Source organism: Arachis hypogaea, chromosome 11 (genome assembly GCF_003086295.3).
Source record: "Arachis hypogaea cultivar Tifrunner chromosome 11, arahy.Tifrunner.gnm2.J5K5, whole genome shotgun sequence".
NCBI lineage: Eukaryota > Viridiplantae > Streptophyta > Magnoliopsida > Fabales > Fabaceae > Arachis > Arachis hypogaea.
In genome coordinates this window covers 97,869,824-97,885,790 of record NC_092046.1, presented here as the reverse complement: position 1 = coordinate 97,885,790, position 15,967 = coordinate 97,869,824, and the positions used below count along the sequence as shown (strand labels likewise).

Below are 15,967 nucleotides of genomic sequence, written 5' to 3'. Positions count from 1 at the left end.
AAGATTCTTGGTGACTTTATTTCACCCTCTTCTGACTTGTGTGGAAGGAGCATCTCAATTCCTGCAATTGGAGCAAACAACTTTGACCTTAAGCCTCAATTAGTTTCTCTAATGCAGCAGAATTGCAAGTTTCATGGACTTCTATTGGAAGATCCTCGTCAGTTTTAGCTGAATTCTTGCAAATATGTGACACTGTTAAGACCAATGGGGTTAATCCCGAGGTTTACAGACTTATGTTTTTCCCCTTTGCTGTAAGAGACAGAGCTAGGACATGGTTAGACTCACAACCTAAAGATAGCCTGAACTCTTGGGAAAAGTTGGTCAATGCTTTCTTGGCCAAATTCTTTCCACCTCAAAAGTTGAGCAAGCTTAGAGTGAAAGTCTAAACTTTCAGACAGAAGGAAGTTGAATCCCTCTATGAAGCTTGGGAAAGATACAAGCAATTGATCAGAAGTTGTCCTTCTGACATGTTTTTAGAATGGAGCATCATATGTATATTCTATGATGGTCTGTCTAAATTGTCCAAGATGTCATTGGACCACTCTGTTGGAGGATCTCTTCATATAAAGAAGACGCTTGAAGAAGCCCAGGAACTCATTGAAATGGTTGCAAATAACAAGTTCATGTACACTTCTGAAAGAAATTCTATGAATAATGGGACAACTCAGAAGAAATGAGTTCTTGAGATTGATACTCTGAATGTCATATTGGCTCAGAATAAAATATTAACTCAGCAAGTCAATATGATTTCTCAGAGTCTGTCTGGAATGCAAGCTGCATCCGACAGTACTAAAGAAGCTTCCTCTGAAGAAGAAGCTTGTGATCCTGAGAACCCTGGAATGAAATAAGTGAATTACATGGGAGATTCCTATGGAAACACTTACAATCCTTCATGGAGAAATCATCCTAATCTCTTATAGAAGGATCAACAGAAGCCTAATCAAGGCTTCAATAATAATAATAATGGTGGAAGAAACAGGTTTGGCAATAGCAAACCTTTTCCATCATCTTCTCAGCAACAGACAGAGAATTCTAAGTAGAGCTACTCTGACTTAGCAACTGTAGTCTCTGATCTATCTAAGACCACTCCCAGTTTCATGACTGAAGCAAGGTCCTCCATTAGAAATTTGGAGGCACAAGTGGGTCAGCTGAGTAAAAGAGTTACTGAACTCCCTCCTAGTACTCTCCCAAGCAATACAGAAGAAAATTCAAAAAGAAAGTGCAAGGCCATAACTATAACCTACATGGCCGAGCCTGTAGGGGAGGGAAAGGCAGTGATTTCCAGTAAGGAAGACCTCAATGGACGTCCACTGGCCTCCAAGGAGTTCCCTAATGAGAAACCAAAGGAATCTGAGGCTCATATAGAGGCCATAGAGATTCCACTGAACTTACTATTGCCATTCATGAGCTCTGATGAGTATTCTTCCTCTGAAGAGGATGAAGATATTATTGAAGAGCATGTTACTCAATATCTAGGAGCAATCATGAAGTTGAATGCCAAGTTATTTGGTAATGAGACTTGGGAGGATGAACCCCCATTGCTCATCAATGAACTGAATGATCTGGTTCAACTGAAATTACCTCAGAAGAAACAGGATCCTGGAAAGTTCTTAATACCTTATACCATAGGCACCATGACCTTTGAGAAGGCTCTGTGTGACCTGGGGTCAGGGATAAACCTCATGCCCCTCTCTGTAATGGAGGAACTAGGGATCTTTGAGGTACAAGCTGCAAGAATCTCACTAGAGATGGCAGACAATTCAAGGAAATAGGCTTATGGACTTGTAAAGGATGTCTTGGTAAAGGTTGAAGGCTATTACATCCCTGCTAACTTTATAATCCTAGACACTGGGAAGGATGAGGATGAATCCATCATACTAGGAAGACCCTTTCTAGCCACAGCAAGAGCTGTGATTGATGTGGACAGAGGAGAGCTAGTCCTTCTATTGAATGAGGACTACCTTGTGTTTAAGGCTCAAGGATCTTCTTCTGTAACCATGGAGAGGAAGCATGAAAAGCTTCTCTCAATATAGAGTCAAATAGAGCCCCCACACTCAACTTCAAAGTTTGGTGTTGGGAGGCAACCACTAAGCTCTAAATCTCTGTGAAGCTTTCTAAGAGCTTCACTGTCAAGCTATTGACATTAAAGAAGCGCTTATTGGGAGGCAACCCAATGTTATTTAATTATATTTAATTATTTTCCATTGCTATTTTATGTTTTCTTTAGGTTGATGATCATGTGAAGTCACAAAAACAACAAAAAAATCAAAAATAGAATGAAAAACAGCATCAAAAATAGCACACCCTAGTGGACAGGCTTACTGGCATTTAAACACCAGTAAGGATAGCAGAATGGGCGTTTAACGCCCAGCCTGGCAGTATTCTGGGCGTTAAACGGCAGAATGGGCAGCACTCTGGGTGTTTAACGCCAGAAAGGGCTGTTTGGCATCTGGCTGGCATTAAATGCCAGAAATGGGCATCTGGCTGGCGTTTAACGCCAGAAATGGGCAGCAGACTGGCGTTTAATGCCAGGAAAGGTAGCAGAGCTGGCGTTAAACGCCAGATTTGGCACAAAATGGGCGTTTGAATGCCAGAATGGTACAGGGACTCAAATTCCTTGACACCTTAGGATCTGTGGACCCCACAGGATCCCAACCTACCCCACTTCTTCTTCTCTCCTCTTCACAACTTTCCATAACACTCTTCCCCATACACCCTTGACCAATCACCTCAATACCTCTTCCCCAAACACCATTCACCTATCAAATCTTACCCTTTTCTCCATACTCTCTTCCCCACTCACATCCATCCATCATTAAACCCCACCTACCTCACCATTCAAATTCAAACCATTTCCCTCCCAAACCCAACCCCTCATACACGGCTACCCCCTCTCTCTTACCCTATAAATACCCCTTCTCACTACCTTCAATTTCACACAACATACACACTACTACCCCCTTGGCCGAACCACTCACCTCACTCCATTTCCTCCATTTCTTCTTATTCTACTTCTTTCTTTCTTCTTTTTCTCGAGGACGAGCAACCATTCTAAGTTTGGTGTGGGAAAAGCTAAAGCTTTTTGTTTTCCATAACCACTAATGGCACCAAAGGCCAGAGAAACCTCTAGAAGGAGGAAAAGGAAGGAAATTTCTTCCACCTCCGAGTCATGGGAGATGGAGAGATTCATCTCAAGGGTCCATCAAGACCACTTTTATGAAGTTGTGACCAAGAAAAAGGTGATCCCCGAGGTCTCCTTCAAGCTCAAAAAGAGTGAATATCCAAAGATCCGACATGAAGTTCATAGAAGAGGTTGGGAAATCCTCACCAACCCCATTCAACAAGTCGGGATCTTAATGGTTCAAGAGTTTTATGCCAATGTATGGATTACTAAGAACCATGACCCAAGTGTGAACCCGAACTTAAAGAATTGGCTCACAATGGTTCGGGAGAAATGCTTGGATTTTGGTCCGAAAAATGTGAGGTTAGCATTCAACTTGCCAATGATGCAAGGAGATCCTCACCCTTTCACTAGAAGGGTCAACTTTGATCAAAGGTTGGACCAAGTCCTTAGGGACATTTGTGTGGAAGGTGCTCAATGGAAGAGAGACTCAAGAGGCAAGCCAGTTCAACTAAGAAGGCTTGACCTTAAACCTGTGGCTAGGGGATAGTTGGAGTTCATCCAACGCTCAATCATACCTACTAGCAACCGGTCTGAAGTTACAATAGACCGGGCTATCATGATCCATACCATCATGAATAGAGAGGAAGTATAAGTTCATGAGATCATATCCCTAGAACTCTACAAGGTGGCGGACAAGCCTTCCACTTTGGCAAGGTTAGCCTTCCCTCATCGCATTTGTCACCTCTGCAATTTAGCTGGAATTGTCATAGAGGAAGACACCCTCATTGAAGAGTACAAGCCCATCACTAAGAAAAGGATGGAGCAAACAAGAGAGCCCACCCATGGACCTCAACAAGAGCATGAGGAAATTCCTCATCATGAAATCCTTGAGATGCCTCAAGGGATGCATTTTCCTCCACAAAACTATTGGTGGCAAATCAACACCTCCCTAGGAGAATTGAGTTCCAACATGGGACAACTAAGGATGGATCACCAAGAGCACTCCATCCTCCTCCATGAAATTATAGAAGACCAAAGAGCCATGAGGGAGGAGCAACAAAGGCAAGGAAGAGACATAGAGGAGCTCAAGCACTCCATAACATCTTCAAGAGGAAGAACTAGCCGCCATCAATAAGGTGGACCCGTTCTTTAATTTCCTTGTTCTTTATTTCTATTTTTCGAAAATTATGCTTTATGTTTTGTCTATGTTTGTGTCTTTATTACAAGATCATTAGTGTTTAGTGTCTATGTCTTAAAGCTATGAATATCCTATGAATCCATCAACTCTCTTAAATGAAAAAAAATGTTTTAATTGCAAAAGAACAATAAGTGCATGGTTTCGAATTTTATCTTGAAGTTAGTTTAATTATTTTGATGTGGTGGCAATACCTTTTATTTTCTGAATGAATGCTTGAACAGTGCATAATTTTGAATTTGTTGTTTATGAATGTTAAAATTGTTGGCTCTTGAAAGAATAATGAAACAAGGAGAAATGTTATTGATAATTTGAAAAATCATAAAATTGATTCTTGAAGTAAGAAAAAGCAGTGAAAGTAAAGCTTGTGGAAAAAAATGGCGAAAAAAAAAAGAAAAAAGAAGAGAAAGAAAAAGGAAAAGCAAGCAGAAAAAGCCAATAGCCCTTTAAACAAAAGGCAAGGGTAAAAAAGAATCCAAGGCTTTGAGCATTAATGGATAGGAGGGCCCACAGGAATAAAATCCTGGCCTAAGCAGCTAAACCAGGCTGTCCCTAACCATGTGCTTGTGGCATGAAGGTGTCAAGTGGAAGCTTGAGACTGAGCGGTTAAAGTCGTGGTCCAAAGCAAAAAGAGTGTGCTAAAGAGCTCTGGACACCTCTAACTGGGGACTTTAGCAAAGCTGAGTCACAATCTGAAAAGGTTCACCCAGTTATGTGTCTGTGGCATTTATGTATCCGGTGGTAATACTGAAAAATAAAATGCTTAGGGTCACGGCCAAGACTCATAAAGTAGCTATGTTCAAGAATCAACACACTGAACTAAGAGAATCAATAACATTATCTAAATTCTGAGTTCCTATAGATGCCAATCATTCTGAACTTCAAAGGATAAAGTGAGATGCCAAAACTGTTCAGAAGTAAAAAGGCTACAAGTCCCGCTCATCTAATTGAAGCTAATCTTCATTGATAAGTTTGGAATTTATTGTATATTCTCTTCTTCTTATCCTATTTTGTTTTTAGTTTCTTGGGGACAAGCAACAATTTAAGTTTGGTGTTGAGATGAGCGGATAATTTATACTCTTTTTGGCATTATTTTTACATAGTTTTTAGTATGTTTTAGTTACTTTTTTATTATATTTTTATTAGTTTTTATTCAAAAATCATATTTCTGGACTTTACTATGACTTTGTGTGTTTTTCTGTGATTTCAGGTATTTTCTGGCTGAAATTGAGGGACCTGAGCAAAAATCTGATTCAGATGCTGAAAAAGGACTGCAGATGCTGTTGGATTCTGACCTCCCCCCATTCAAAATGGACTTTATAGAGTTACAGAAGCCCAATTGGCGCGCTCTCAATTGCCTTGGAAAGTAGACATCCTGAGCTTTCCAGAAATATATAATAGTCTATATGTTGCCTAAGATTTGATGGCCCAAATTGGCGTTCAAAGTCAGCCTAAAACATCTTGGTGTAAAACACCCAAACTGGCACCAGAATTGGAATTAAACGCCCAAACTGGCACCAAAGCTGGCGTTTAACTCCAAGAACAACCTAAGCATGGAAAAGATTCAATGCTCAGCCCAAGCACACACCAAGTGGGCCCCAGAAGTGAATTTCTGCATTATCTACACTTACTTACTCATTTTCTGTAAACCCTAGTTAATAGCTTAGTATAAATATTACTTTTAGAGGTTTATTTTAGAGAGATCTTGGGAATCAAGTCTTTTGACAATCTTTTGATCATTGTACACGTTTGGAGGCTGGCCTCACGGCCATGCCTAGACCTTTTTCACTTATGTATTTTCAACAGTGGAGTTTCTACACCCATAGATTACGGTGTGGAGCTCTGCTGTTCTTCATGAATTAATGCAATTACTACTGTTTTCTATTCAATTCACGCCAACTTCTTCTCCAAGATATACTCTCGTACTTAATTCAGTTAAGTCAGAATGAAGGGGTGACCCGAGACAATCACCCAATCTTCGTTACTCGCATAGCCAAGATCGCGTGCCTGACAACCACAAAGCGATCTACATGATGTTCAACGTAGTCATTGGATGACAGCTAGAGTATATTCTCTTGGGTTCACATTCAACGATTCACATTGTCTCTCCTGACAACAGAGTATCTGAATCTGAGATTAGAATCTTCGTGGTATAGGCTAGAACCATTGGCAGCATTCCTGAGATCCAGAAAGTCTAAACCTTGTCTGTGGTATTCCGAGTAGGATCTGAGAAGGGATGACTGTGACGAGTTTCAAACCTGCAAATGTGGGGCACAAGTGACAGCGTGCAAAAGGACAATGGTCCTATTCCGACGCTAGCGGGAACCGACAAATGATTAGCCGTGCGGTGACAGCGCATATGGATTTGTTTTCATCCGAGAGGATCATACAGCTTGCCATGGAAAGAGGTAACGCATGGTTGGAAGAAGGCAATAGGAAAGCAGAGGTTCTGAAGCAACAAAGCATCTCCAAACGCTTATCTGAAATTCCCACCAGTGAATTACATAAGTAACTTTATTTTATGTTATAGTTTTTTTATATTTTCATTATCAAAACCTCATAACCATTTGAATCTGCCTGACTGAGATTTACAAGTATGACCATAGCTTGCTTCAAGCCGACAATCTCCGTGGGATCGACCCTTACTCACATAAGGTATTACTTGGATGACCCAGTGCACTTGCTGGTTAATTATGAGGAGTTGTGAAGAAGTGTTGAGATCACATTACGTGCACCAGGTTTTTGGAGCCGTTGCTGGGGAACAAACAATTCGCGTACCATGGACCATCCTTGCTATGTGATTCATCTCATCTTATATCCCTCATTTCCTAAATTGCATAGCAACTAAGTTTCCCACTTTATGTTATTTAGGTGATGAAAACAAACTTCAAAGAGTATCATTTCTTGATGTGTGAGCTTATATTTCATTTGGTTCATTAAATTCTCTTGCACATCAACCAATTTTCAGCCATTATCCTTTCACAATGGCTTGATTCTTGCTTGAGTGCTTTTGTACTTCTTTATTACTTATTTGTTTATCTTAACCTACAAGTTTTCTTTAAAGAATCTCAGGCACACTAGAATGGGTGAAGTGCAAACTTTTTTTGTGTAATTGTGACATAATTTTCTTTGCTAGTGTGTGTGTTCTAAACCGCGCAACTTAGAATTCATACACTTGTTTTCATTAATGTCACAAAGTAATTTTTGTGTGTAATTCACTCACTCATTTTAGTGATTCTTGCCTCATTCCAACAATCTATGCTTCCTTGCTTTTGCATCCACTCATCTTACTATCCTATTTTCAATCTTTCACGGGTAAGTCATCATGAGCAACAAGGGAAGTGGGAGAAAGAACACACAGTAGCCGGTTGATCCACCAGCTAAAGGTGGCAAGCCATGAAGTTGCCACACCCCCTTGCTCATCTTTGGACGCACCCGAGGACGGTGTAACTTTTAAGTGTAGGGAGGTCGTCCGACCGATCGGCAATCTTGGGTGACAAATTCTAATCCCAAACACTTTCACATTTTATTTTTCTTAGTTTGTATATATTTTAGAGCTTTAATTACATTCTTCTTAGTTTATTGCAATTCTTTGCACATATATAATAAGCTTAGTTAAAATAATAAAATTTTCCAAGAAAAACATTTTTAATAGGGCATTGATATCCTAATTGATTTGAGTTTATATTTGTTTCATTGAAACCTGCTTGAAATATATTGTGGAACATGTTTTTGAGCTAAGAACATATAAGCTTGTGAGTTTTTGAGTCTAATTGTGTGGTTGCATCATATAACCACTATTTTCATATTTGTGTGTGTTATTCTCTTTCTATGATTGCAATCTTTGATTTGATTTTTTATGTCCATTGTTTGATGTATATATGCATTTATATTATTGAGGCCATCATTTTATTTAGCTCACTTGCCCAAATTGCCTACCCTTTTATCTTTCTTTGTTAACCAACTTTGAGCCTACTTTAATCCCCTTTTGTTCTTAATTTTAGCACATCACTACCCTTAAGTGAAAAAAAATAAATGTTCTTAATTTAGACCTTTGATTAGCTTAGACTAGTGAGAGTGTGTATCATTTAAGTGTGAAAAAGTTTGGGAAACTTTGGTTGAGGTAAAAGTGGATTTTTGTACTTTTGTAAAAAATCTTGGTATTGGATACATATTTAGGTATGAATTAGTTTCTTGTATATATTTTATTTTGAAAAAAAAAAGAGAAAAAGAAAAATAGAAGAAAAATAAAAAGAAGGAAAAGAAAAAGAAAAAGAGAAAAAGAAAGCAATAAAAAAGGGACAAATGTTAACCCCAAGTAAAGTAATAAAAATAATGCATATAGAATGTGAATTGAAAAGAATGCATGAGTGTGTGAAAAATTGAATAATGTGTACTTAGGTTTGCATTTGAATTGTATAGGTTGTTATGTGTGTTAGGTGAGAGCTTAAGTTAATCAAAGATTCAAATTTCAAGTTCACTTGATCATATATAACTTTACCTTGACCCTAGCCCCATTACAACCCATGAAAATTTCTCATGATATTTGTATGCATGCATTTAATATTTGTTGATTATTAGATAAAAAATAAATTTTAGAAATCACGATTAGAGGAGAATTGAGTGAATCAACCCTATACACTTGAGCGGTTAGATCGTATATATATCCAGTGAGGGGTTCGATTGCTCAATTCTATGTTTCCACTTATGATTATTTCTTATCGTGAAAGTTATAAATTCTTTTCAATAACTCAATTTAATTGTGGATTTGATTTGGTTATGATTGCTTTAGCCCTTATGTTCATATATGCTTTCTTGGAAATTGATTTATTTTAACTAAGTAGTTGCATTCATGTAGAAAGGTTGCATATAGATAATTCACTTTGAATAAATATTAATACCACTTTCTTGTCTTTCTTGTGTTTAGCATGAGGACATGCTATTGTTTAAGTGTGGGGATGTGATGAATACACATTTCATGGTATTTATTTGCTTTAATTGAGTGGATTTTATTGACTTTTCCTACATTTATTCACTAAAGTAGCATGGTTTTGTGAATTCCTCCTAATTTGTGCTTAAAAGTAAAAACATGATTTTTGGCCCTAAAATTGCTAAATCTTATTCACTTTAATTCTATTTGATGCCTTAATGTGTTTGTTCAGTGATTTCAGGTTTATAAGGCAAGTATGGATTGAAGAAGTAAGGAAAAAGCATGTAAAGGTGGAGAATTCATGAGGAAATGAACTTTGAAAATCTGCCATGCGACGCATACGCGTGACCCACGCGTATGTGTGACACTTAGCACGTGACTTCATTTAATGCAATACGCTGGGGGCGAATTCAAGTGGTGCATGAAATTTACTCCGCAGTATTCGCACAGATAGACCGGCAAGTGCACTAGGTCGTCCAAGTAATACCTAAGGTGAGTGAGGGTCGATCCCACGGAGATTGTTGGTTTGAACAAGCAATGGCTATCTTGTAGATCTTAGTTAGGCAGATAGAAAATATAGTTGTTGTGGAAAAACGCATAAAAACAGAATAAATAAAGTATTACTAGATAAATGTGAAATCGATGATAAGAGAATGGTTGAGACTCCGGAGATGCTTCCTCCTTCTGGATCAACTTTTCTCAGTGTCTACTTCAACTTCTGACAATTCATTCCATGGCAGGCTATAAGTGATTAATGCAAGGTCAGTGGTCATTAATCTCCTCTGCTTCAGATCAAACGCCAGGTCAGTGGTCATCCAATCTGAACGAGGGTAAAACACCTGTAGCCCATTCCCTTGGTGATCCTACTCAAAGCGCCACAGACAAGGTCGGATCTTCCAGATCAGAGAACACTGCTCCATTGATTCTAGTTGGTGCATGAAATTGTGATCTCAACTGCGCAACATCTTAGTACGCACGATTGTAATCTCAATTACTCTTCACAACTCCGCACAACTAACTAGCAAGTGCACTGGGTCATCCAAGTAATAAACCTTACGTGAGTAAGGGTCAATCCCACGAAGATTGTCGGCTTGAAGCAAGCTATGGTCATCCTTGTAAATATCAGTCAGGCAGATTCAAATGGTTATGAAGTTTTGATAATTAAAATATAAATAAAATATAAAATAAGATAAAGATACTTATGTAATTCATTGGTGGGAATTTCAGATAAGCGTCTCGAGATTCTTTGTTGCTTCAGAATCTCTGCTTTCCTATTGCCTTCTTCCAACCATGCGTTACCTCCTTCCATCGCAAGTTGTACGATCCTCTCAGATGAAAACAAATCCATCTACGCTGTCACCGCAGAGCTAATCATCTGTCGGTTCCCGCTAGCGTCGGAATAAGACCATTGTCTTTTTGCACACTGTCACTTGTGCCGCACATTCGCAGGTTTAAAGCTCGTCACAGTCATTCCTTCCCAGATCCAATTCGGAATACCACAGACAAGGTTTAGACTTTCCAGATCCCGGATCCTACTAGGAATACCACAGACAAGGTTTAGACTTTTCGGATCCCAGGAATGGCTGCCAATGATTCTAGCCTATACCACGAAGGTTCAAATCTTAGATTAGAAACCCAAGAGAATATACTCCACCTGTCGTCCAATGACTACGTTGAACATCATGTAGATCGCTTTGTGGTTGTCAGGCACGCGACCTTGGCTAAGCGAGTAACGAAGATTGGGTGATTGTCACGGGTCACCCCTTCATTCTGACTTAACTGAATTAAGTACGAGAGTATATATTGGAGAAGAAGTAGGCGTGAATTAAATAGGTAAACAGTAGTAATTGCATTAATTCATGAAAAACAGCAGAGCTCCACACCTTAATCTATGGGGTGTAGAAACTGCACCGTATAAAATACATAACTGAAATTAGAGTAGGCATGGCCATGTGGCCAGCGTCCCATGGAGGTCTCAAAGTGTAAAAGTTACATAATATGGTCCAAGACGAACAAAAGACCGTGCAAAGACAGATAATAAATCTCTAAAAGTAGTTTTTATACTAGACTAGTAACCTAGGGTTACAAAAAATGAGTAACTAAGTGCGGATAGTGTAGGAATCCACTTCCGGGGCCCACTTGGTGTGTTCTTGGGCTGAGCATTGAAGCTTTTTCGTGCTTAGGCTGTTCTTGGAGTTAAACGCCAGCTTTGGTGCCAGTTTGGGCGTTTAACTCCAATTTTGGTGCCAGTTTGGGCGTTTTACGCCAAGATGTTTTAGGCTGACTTTGAACGCAAGTTTGGGCCATCAAATCTCAGGCAAAGTATAGACTATTACATATTGCGTGAAAGCCCAGGATGTCTACTTTCCATATCAATTGAGAGCGTGCCAATTAGGCTTCTGTAGGTCCAGAAAATCCACTTCAAGTGCAGGAGGGTCAGAATGCAACAACATCTGCAGTCCTTTTTCAGCCTCTGAATCAGATTTTTGCTCAGGTCCCTCAATTACAGCCAAAAAATACCTAAAATCATAGAAAAACATACAAAATCATAGTAAAGTCCCGAAATGTGATTTTTGAATAAAAACTAATAAAAATATAATAAAAATTAAGTAAAACATGCTAAAAACTATGTAAAAACAATGCCAAAAAGGGTATAAATTATCCGCTCATCACTAGCCTATACCATAAAGGCCCTAATCGCCCCGTACCTTGGCTGAAATGATGTCTCCAAGTCCCCAATGAAGTCGTGGATTCGTCGTTTAAGAGATGTATAATCAAGCTTATGGTTCAGTACTATCCTGTCAAGGACTCGCAAGAACCCATGTAGAATAGGGATGACGGTCAAGTTACACTCCCAATTCATGAGGATAAAGAACGAAGATACATCTTAGAATGGAATCAAGCATAGATTGAAATAGAACAATGATATTATTAATCCATAAGTATAAGCAGAGCTCCTAACCTTAACGTAGGAGGTTAGTGACTCATAGCTTACAAAAAATAATAATGTATTCAAAAATGTGGCATAAAAATTCTGAACAAGGGTGATTCTTGTTCTATATATACTAATCTAATACCTAAGAAGTACAAAAGTATGATAGACTAGATTAGAGGTGCAAAATCCATCCTTGGGCCCACTTGAGTTGAGTGTTTGGGCTGAGCTTAGGATGAAGCCACGAGCGGTACTCCCTCTGGGGCGTTGGACGCCAGCTTTGGACTCCCTTTTGGGCATTCAGTGCCAGCTGCTTCCTTTTGGGCGTCAAATGCCAGGAATGAGGTTGGGAGCTGGCGTTGAATGCCAGTTTTGGGCCTTCATTTCTAGAGCAAAGTATGAAATATTATATATTGCTGAAAAGTCCTGGATGTTAGCTTTCCATAGCCATGGAGAGTGCGCCAATTGGACCTCTGTAGCTCCAGAAATGCTCCTTCGAGTTCATGGAGGTCAGAATCTAACAGCACCTGCAGTCCTTTTTCTGTCTCTGAATCAGGCTTTTCTAAAGCTCTTCAATTTTAGCCAAAAAATACCTGAAATCATTATAAAACACACAAAATCAAAGTAGAATCCAAAAATATGAATTTTGCACTAAAACCTATGAAAATATAATAAAACTTAAACAAAACATAACTAAAACTATATGAAAATGTTGCCAAAATGCGTATAAAATATCCGCTCATCGTCTGGGCTTCCAGAGCCCAATCCAACTCATTGTTGAAGCTATTTCAAGCCTAATTCAAGAGAGAACAAGGGGAGAGAAATTAGGTTTAGTTTTAGTAACATGCTTTAGGTTATTCTAGAGAGAGAAGCTCTCTATTCTCTCTAGAATTAGGTTAGATTTAGTTAATTTCATCTTAGATTTAGGTTTTAATTCTTGTCTTAATTTAGTTTCTTTACTATTTCTTGTTCTAGCATCTTACTTCTTTTGGTTTTACTTGTTATTTCTTTTATTTGGTTATTTTATTGTTGATGAACTCTTGTTAATTTTAATTTCTATTAATGCAATTTAATATTTTCTTTGTTTATTGTTATTTAATTGAGTTGTTATTATTGTTATCTTGCATTTGGTAGCTTTAGATTTTATTATTATTACAATTTAATTTACTTTTATTTTCATGCACACCGAGTGTTTGATAAAATACTTGGCTTAGTTTTAGTATAGTTTTTCACAATCTTAGATTAGAATTGAGGACCTAGGTGACCTTGAGTCATTGATATCCATTCTTGATTGATATATTAGGGTAGTTAGTTGATTTGGTTTGCACTAATGCTAGTGTTTCACTAAGCTAATTAGTGAGTTAGCTAGGACTTGTGGATTGAGATCAATTATGCCTATTTGACTTATCCTCAATGTTAGGGTTGACTAAGTAGGATTAACTCTTCATAATCATCTATGTTTGTGGTCAATGGCTAGGATAGGAAACCTTAACTCTCAGTCCTTGCAAAGAGGTTTTTTAGCACTTGAATTTTCCTTTCTTTTGATTAATTGCCTAGAGTTTGATTACTATTGATATTTAGTTATTGTTTGTTTCTTTAATTTCTTGCTATTTAATTTCTTGATTCTTTATCATCAACCCCCTTGACCTCATAGCCAATAATAGGACACTTAATTATATTTCCTAGGGAGAACGACCCGGGACTTAAAACTCCCAGTTATATTTGTTTTGGATTGTGACAATTCTTGATTTAAACTTTGATGTGAGGATCCATTGCTGGTTTGGACTACGCGTACAACGAAACAATTAATTTCTGTTGAGAAATTCTGAATCGGCATAAATCTCTTCATCAATAATCAAAGTGCACTAAAACCCTAGAGAGAAGGAAGAGTTTCTCTCTCTAGAAACTTAGGAAAAAAACTAGCTAAAAATTATGTAAATGTGTGTATGTTGTGTGCCTCCATTTCCCCTTCAATTTTTTGCCTTTCTCCATTTAGAATTAGGCTGATTTGGGCCCAAGAAAGGTCCAAAAATCGCTAGCACGTGCAATTCTAACAAAATTACGGGCTTCATGTCATGCGTACGCACAAGTTGGGCTAAGATTTGGCCATGTGTACGCGCGAGTGCTAGATCCTCAAAACTTCAATTCTTTATGTTCCTTCCACTTTTGCGTACTTTCATTCTATCTTTTAAGCCATTCTTGCCCTATAGATGCTGAAATTACTTAACAAATGCATCACTACATCGAACGATAATAGAAAGGAATTAAAATTTAACATCTTTAAGGCCTAAGAAGCATGTTTTTAACTACAAATCATAATTAGGAAAAAATCATAAATGGATGAAATTAATATGAATAAGTGTGAAAAGAGTTGACAAAATCCACTCAATTCAATCCAAAATAAACCATAAAATTGTGGTTTATCAATATCTCCACACTTAAATATTAGTATGTCCTCATGCTATACATTAGAAGACCAAAAGAACAAAGGGAATGGTAAGACTTATGGAGTGCAACCTATCTACATGAATACAACTAATGAAAAATACTTCTACCCACATGGTTACAAATAAATCAACCTCCAAGAACATATATAAGTACATAGGGCCATGGTAGTTTGGTGATCAACAAAAAACTTCCACTAACTTAATTTTCAAAGCAAAATGTAAACAAACTTGCAAGATGAAACTCATGAAAGAAAGAAACATAGAATTGAGCAATCGAGCCCTCACCAGAAGTGTTTGCACTCTAATCTCTCTTGTGTTTAAGGGTTGATTCTCTCAATTCTCTTCTAATCTTTCTTTCTAAAACTGGTTCTTCTTCTACCAATCAAGAAGTATTCAATGCATGCATATAAATATCAAGAGGTCTTTTCCAGGGTTGTAACGGGGCTAAGGTCAAGGTAAGATTGTATTTGGTTAAGTGGACTAAAATTTGAATCTTTGATTAACCTAAACTTCCCACCTAAACTAACACAACCTACGTAACTATTATGCATAGCCTAACTATCATTATTCACCTATTTTCCATACATTTATGCATTGTTCTTATTACTTTACCATGGGGTTGATGGGTGAAAATTAGATTTCCACACAAACTCGCCGGCAAGTATAACGGGTTGTATCAAGTAGTAATAACTCACAAGAGTGAGGTCGATCCCATAGGGATTGATGGATCAAGCAACTTTAGTGAGTGATTAGTTTAGTGAAGCACACAGTAGTGAATTGGGTGAAATTGAAGCAGCAGAAAGTAAATTGAAGAGAATTGTAAATTGCAAAAAGTAAAATTTCAGAAGCTTAAAGAGCAAGAAAAGTAAATTGCATTAAATGTAAAGGGAAGTGGGTGCAGGGAATTTAAAAAAAGCAATAGATCAGAACTTAGAACAATTGCAGAAGAATTAAATTGCATGAAAAGTGAATTCAGATTACAATAAACTCAAATGTAAAGTTGCAGAAAGTAAAATTGCAGGAAAAGAAATTATAGCAGAGGATTGCAGAAATTGAAATTTCATAAACTGAAATCAATACTGAAATATAGAAAGTGCAGAAAAATAAAAGTGTATCAAAGAGAGCCTTCTATTCTACTCCTACTCCTACTGCTGCCTACTACTACTGCAGCCTAACAGATTTGTGTCTAATGAAATGAAACTAATACCTTTATATAGGCTTTACAAAATGAAAATGAAATTGCAAACAAATTACAAATCAAATGAAATTCCAAATCTAACTATCTCTTGTGCCTTTGAGTGATGATACTGGGTTCTGCTTGCTTTGAATTATCAATTAG

At 37.8% G+C, this 15,967-nt stretch overlaps 1 non-coding gene across 1 annotated transcript; it reads right to left on the bottom strand.

Moving 5' to 3' along the window:
- Positions 1-365: 365 nt before the first annotated feature.
- LOC112724515 (small nucleolar RNA R71) lies at positions 366-469 on the bottom strand. The gene has a single exon (XR_003163674.1). It is a non-coding gene; the product is annotated as a small nucleolar RNA R71 (small nucleolar RNA).
- Between the last annotated feature and the right edge of the window lie 15,498 nt (positions 470-15,967).